The 6,703-nt window shown below is 35.0% G+C and overlaps 1 pseudogene; it reads right to left on the bottom strand.

The window, feature by feature from the left end:
- Nucleotides 1–349: 349 nt before the first annotated feature.
- LOC132738734 (uncharacterized) lies at nucleotides 350–2,403 on the bottom strand (annotated as a pseudogene).
- Nucleotides 2,404–6,703: the final 4,300 nt, after the last annotated feature.

Raw genomic sequence — 6,703 nt, 5'->3', positions numbered from 1 at the left:
AGATTTTCTTCTGTTTTCCACTTTTACTTTAATCAAAATGTTCTTTTAAGCAAACCTCGCACAAACTTCCATTTACTTTATTTCGTCTTCGGGTACCGTTTTCTATCTCTGATCTTTCCGAGGTCATAACAGCCGGTTGTTGTCGGTATTCTACTTCCGATGTTGTTGCTACAGTATCTAATAAAACTGGTACTTCCTTGTTATTTTCTGACTCAAATCATGTATCTACGAAGCAAAAAGGGTTTATTAAATTTCATATTTATAAGATATATCTTTGTTTTCCATGTACATCATGTATTATCTAAATATATATCACAAGAGTGAACAGCAGATGCAACATTTTAAACGATTTAAGTATATATTTTTGATATTAAATTCAAAATATGCAAATAAGCTTTTTCAATAAGACCAAGTTAATTCACGTTTAGAAACGTTGTGAATAATGTTTGGAGTATTCTATACTTGCATAATGACGTGCTTACGGTTATTCGCACTTCATTTACAACCACTTGTATTAACATTTACAGGACACATTGTTAAGCATTAAAAAATCTTCAATTGTTGCTATACTTCCTTAGACCACGCTTGCAGCGAATTGACCAATCACGGCTCATTATTTCCGTTGTATATATCGTATAGACAACGCTAAACCGCTGTCTATTTTACACCATATATACGCACGATTTTCCAGTCTTATTAACAGATAAGACGAGAAAATCGTACATGTTTTCTCGTCTTATTAGCAGATAAGACGAGAAAATCGTGCATAATCATGCAGTCAATTTGGGCTGTACTTGCATGGACAGATCTAGTGTGGGCGTAAACGGAGGGAGGAGGGGGCAGAGGGCGGGACGATTAAAGTTTACCCTTAGCAAACTAAATATGTTTAGGGTAAAATGTAATGTACACTACGCACAACTACTTTCAAAGAAATATATCGTTTATTGCTGAAACAATTACGAGTTCAGTACTGTAATAATATTGTAACAGTGTATACAGGAAATTTAATAATATCAATTCTGAATTTTGTAGAACTTTAAAGAGTTATGGAGACCTTTTTGCCATTCCTGTTAATAACAACAGTGTCAATAGATTCCGGTACACATATTTCGATGCGGCTACTGCTTACAGTTTCTGAAGGTGTCCTATTAGCTAACATAGGGGCAGTTTTCTGCTCATTCTGAGGCTCGGAGGTGACAGTCTCTGATTTCATCTTTTTTTGGACCGGAGGCTGCAGTGCGTCACTCACTTGTTGCAGTTGACCCAGAGAAGGACGTTTATAATCCCTAACTGCAGTACTACGGTGCCCGCTTCGTACCATTATAGCCTGTTCGTCGCAGTTGCTTTCATACAGGCGAGTACAAAGGGTTTCTTTGCCGGAGTGGTTTCTAATGTTGCGCCCTTCCGTGTCAATTTTGGCTTCTTCAAACATAGATTTCATGTATTTTCCAAGCGTATTAATGCCAACACACTGTTGAGAGAAAACTACCGCCCCGTTAATTCCATTTGGCAATGGTTTCCTATAAAAGGGCCCTGCTGGTGGAATATGTGACAAATACTTCTCAAACAGACTAATAATACGTACACCTGGGATTATTTTCATCTTGAAACTGTTTTATCGGCTTCGGCTCAACCCTTCTTTGTTTGAGACCACCCTGAACATTTTTACTGGAACGTCCACGAAATATCAATACTTTCTGGCCCGATTCATTAGTTATACTATACTGAGTAACATCTAAAGTTTTATGTTCGTCCCCTCCTCTAAATCCAAAAACCTTGCAATTGTAGAAGAATACCCCGAAACTTAAACTTTTGGCGGAATCAAACCCAATAACATTACGATCCCACAATAGCAACTTGTCTTCTTCGGTCACGGGGTATGCTCTGTCGCGGTGAATACCAAAAAATATGATAAACAAGATCAACAAGGAAAGGCGGCGTTCAATGAACGCAACCCCCATATGACCCAGCAACAAGAACCAATGGCAAGGAGCCCAGGCGGACCCCAAACAAAAACAGGACAGGGCAAAATACCTGAAGTTCGAAAAATAACGGAGATCACTGATAAATGAAATGGTTTGAGTTAAGCTTAAAGCTGCACGCCTCCAGATGAATATTTCAAGAAAATGAAAATTGAGAAAAATATACTAATATTTCAAGAAAGGTAAAAACAATCAAGATCAATGTTAAAGTTAACATGTAATTTGCGATTTAAGACTGACTTTGCAGTATTTTATCACCATATTTATACTGCGTTACTAACGCAGTAAGGGCTTTTTTTCACATTTTGACCTCTTTTTGGTTATTTGCATGGTTTGTAAGTGTCAATTGCAATATGTAATTAATTTTATTTGTTCACCTCACAATATTTTACTGTCAAATACATTATCAAAATTTTCATGAAAGTTAACATGAATCTTGGGCGTGCTGCTTTGAAAGATACATGCAGTTTTCCTTACATTTCTTTTGGCGGTATAAAGGTGACGTCGCCAGTATTTTATGTGACGGCCATTATGCGACGGCTATTACGTAACTATCTTGCCAGCTAGATGGCTACGAATAATGACATAAAATAAGTTCAATCTTGGTTCCGGTGGAGATGGCGGAGGAAGGTAGCAGCTTCCGTACCTTATAAATACATCAATACATGTTTGCTGTATATTTTGACAACATAAAAGTAAGACATACCTAATAGATCGCACCCTCCTTGATATTCTAGAATTATATTTTTCTACTAGAGTCGAGCCTGTTATTTATATTTAACAGTTATTTAGGTAATCTTACCTGCACTGGTTAATGTTTTCATGCGACTGTCTAACGCCTTTCGGATCTCGCTGAATGACTTGTCACTCTCGTCCAGTATTTTCACATCAAAGCGACCATGGTCCTCTCTCAAAGTGCGTTGAATGGATGTTGTAATGTTATATAACGTATTTGGGGGGTAGTTCTGTCCATCTTTCCTACGACATTCCACGATAAATCGGGACAACCAATAGTCCAAACTGACTAAGGATTGAGCAGCTAGGTCAACTGGGACCGCCCCATGGTCACCCAACAAAGTTTCACTTTGCTTGTTTCGCCACTGCGCCCAGTCTTCAAAGCAAGACATAGCCCAACTATTTTGTTTGCGTGTATTTCTTGGTATTCGCTGTGCTTTCAGCAGAGATAAATCGCTATCAGTTACAACATTTACAGAATCAAATCGTCCATCAGTATCACTTTTTACGTTTATATTAACCAAATCATGTGTGGGTAAATTGTCCAGTTATGTAATTGAAACATTGTCAGTTTGAAAAAGTTGGCTTAAATCAAAATCCTTATCCATATTACCACACAATAAATCTACATGTACAAATGTGCTAGTACTATAGATCCGCACAAAGTATTGAGCATTGACTGCACTTTAAGATATAGACTTTTCCTTTAGGGGGGGGGGGGTATAAAAACAGCAAATAAAATAAACTGGTTTTTGACTATACCATACGAAGATCCTATACAAAAGCGGTTGAAATAACGCAGTTACCGTTATATTTGGCAAAATTGAACTAGCACTCATTAATGTTCCGCAGATATACGATATACCCGTTATATGGCTCGGAATAACCGATAATTGTCTGGCGATTCCCACGGAATATTCATGAGTGCGAGTTCATCTGGCAAAGTATACAGACAATAATAACCACCGGTCAGTTTACATACACCCACATGGATTTGACTTTTTTTTTTACGCTCGTGTCTATATCGTATAGACAACCCCACTCGTTTTCTATCCTTTACTTAACTAATTGTGCGCAAAGGGTTATTTTAAGATAAAGAGATTAAGCATTTTAAAAATATATTATTGAACTGTTGCCAGCCTTTCTTATCTAATTGTGCGCAGTGGACTCTTAATTCATAGAGATAATTTGGCGATATTGTTGGTCAATATAATATAAGTTAAGAGAAGGCCAGAAACTCGAGATTCGAGTCTACGAGCAAGGGGTTCATTGTGAACAGAATTGTCCAGATAATTAAAAGAAACTTTAATCACTATTTCACGTTTGTATTAAAGATCCTGTAACACATTATTTTTATGGTTTTATATACAAATTATGATGCTCAAATTAAGATTTATCGATATTGTAAGTTTCAAAAAACATTATTTATAAAGATATTACCGAATTTAATATTTCATGTAAATAAAGGGAGGTAATTAGAATTTAGTTTTCTATAAATTCTAAGTCAATTTTTCCAATAAGAAATGAATGCATATAATTTAATGATTACCTTAAATATGTACAATTATTTGCAATACATATTTTACATATTCTTCCATGTTTGAAAATTGACAAATTTGCATAATTACATACATATATAATTCAATGAAGAGTGGTATGCAATTACAAAACATACAGGATCTTTAAGCTTCCAAATGAGACCGACCCCAAGTCTCTAGCCCTTCCCGTTAATGAAATATCTATAAGCAAACGAGTGCATTCGTGCTAAAACTCCCAGGTAGACAAAAAAGTTGCACAACGATTCGGTACGTTAACATAGATTAATTCATATTTGTCAGCCGAGTACGGGTATAATTCATTTGTATTTACTAAATAATATTACTAAATACATTAAATGGGACCATTCACAACCGTAAAAAACACCTGATACACGCGAAATTCGAGTTTCAAACCTCTCAACGGTCTTTCGATACCACGCCATTGTAAATCAGCTGTTCTGTATTCTGTAAGGAGTCTTCTTATTTGCCAATAGCAACGAAACCGCAACGTTTTGCACAAGGATGCCCAATGGCGTAGAAAGCAATCAAAAGACCGGCAACAACAGTGTATAGTAAGCAAGCCGGCCCTAACTCATCCGACATCGTCAGCAGGAAGGTTTGTCACCGGAAAAGCAAGCCTGTTGTGTAGTATGCCGTGCACCAGAACACATACAAGGATGTAAGAAGCTTTGTGTAAGACTCGAACCGGGCTGGTAATCCTGTAAATATCGAAATAATTGTAATTATATATAAGTTCGAACATTGATTTTATTCACCTTGTATGACTTGCATAGACCCCTACAAACCGCCCGCATACCTATAAGTGATACTTTAGCAGATATTCATACCTACATAACCATGATAAGGTATGGGGCTTGAACGCTGTTAGAAAATTGTTTCCTGAATGGGATTTACCTCTTGTTGTAGAATACCGGAATAAGCTACCAATTGCACTGATGAAGGTTAATTAATATATGGAAAATGAGTTTTAATAGCTATTTTCTGTTGTTGTTTTTTTTTTTTGTAGTGATCTTCAAACTATTTTTTTGGAGATGGTAACAGAAATATTCAGAAGAAAGGAATAACTTTTGTTCGTTCTGGTTTTGGCTAAGCAAAATAATCCAAGACAGATTTTCATACCATCTTTTTCTAGAGACAATTTATTAGACCCAAAAAAGGTTTTTGCTTATTACTTGAAGACGACTGAAAGTTTTAGGGTTAGAGACTCTTTAAATGAACTTAAACTTTACTTAAGTGCTATTAAACCTCAATCAGTATAGAAATTTTATGTACCGTGAAATAGGCTACATTGAAGAACGGAATTTTAAGAATTCGCAGTTGACTACTTACTATTTACGTCAAATATATGTCATAGTAAATGGATACCGTATTTTAAAACGATGTTCTTTGATAATATATGCTATAAACTGGCATTGAGCGTATTTCTGGTGAGGCTGAAATGACTGCTCAATAAGCTGTCTCCGGAACAGATAAAGAGTATCCTTTCATTTCCTTTACACGACAAAATTTTAAATTTAAAAAGTTAATACGGAAATGACGCACATTACTTTGAGTAAGCAGATTGAGAATTAAAAAGATCAATAACATAATTCAAACAAGCGGCCAGTATTTATATATTACTGTGAAAAGAAGTTACACAATGATTTTAATATAAAAGAAGTTACACAATGCTGAGATATAATACCTTAAAAATATAATTAATTACAATCTAACTCTCAATATGTTAGTACATTCAAAAGCAATACACTTGATGAGATGCGTTTACTTGTTTGTTGAAATTAAAATTAGATGTAAGCATATCGTTGTTTCTAAAGTGTTGAGAGAATGCTTATCGAATTGAGAAAATTGTCATAATTATATAATAAATTTATTTAGTTTCCTGAGACATTGATTTGTGAATTTATAAATTTGCAACGACTAATATGTTACTATTTTTTTACTATTGTTTACAGTTTCCAAAGGAACTAACTATATTGTCACCAAATGAAGCATATCGACCCGTTTTGCATAACACAACGCGTTCCTTGAAATGTATGAAGACATAGTTTATATCTCAATATTCAGATTAACATAACACATGAAAACAGATAAGTCATATCTACAACAATGCTCCTTACAAAATATGCAACGTAACTACGCTTATATATATTCATTTATTGCCTATTGGCGTTGACACATTTTAGATGCACGTGAATGTTGTCAAATTTGATATTCTATTATCCACAATGAATAGCGTGTTAAACCTCATTTAGACATAAACCCGCTTTCAATCTAAGCTTAATTGCATAATTTTCACGACATAATAGCTATAAGTGCCATCGACTTTTCATTTAATCAAGGTTGATATTGAAAGAAGAAGCTTTTGCTAAAGAGTATTAATTGATAACGATCTTGGTATAGAACATTTCAGTTTTACAAATTGAGCAT

The sequence above is a fragment of the Ruditapes philippinarum genome, unplaced genomic scaffold (genome assembly GCF_026571515.1).
Source record: "Ruditapes philippinarum isolate M1 unplaced genomic scaffold, ASM2657151v2 ctg3057_1_1_1_1, whole genome shotgun sequence".
NCBI classification, from domain to species: Eukaryota; Metazoa; Mollusca; class Bivalvia; order Venerida; family Veneridae; genus Ruditapes; species Ruditapes philippinarum.
This window is presented reverse-complemented; position numbering and strand designations above follow the sequence as displayed.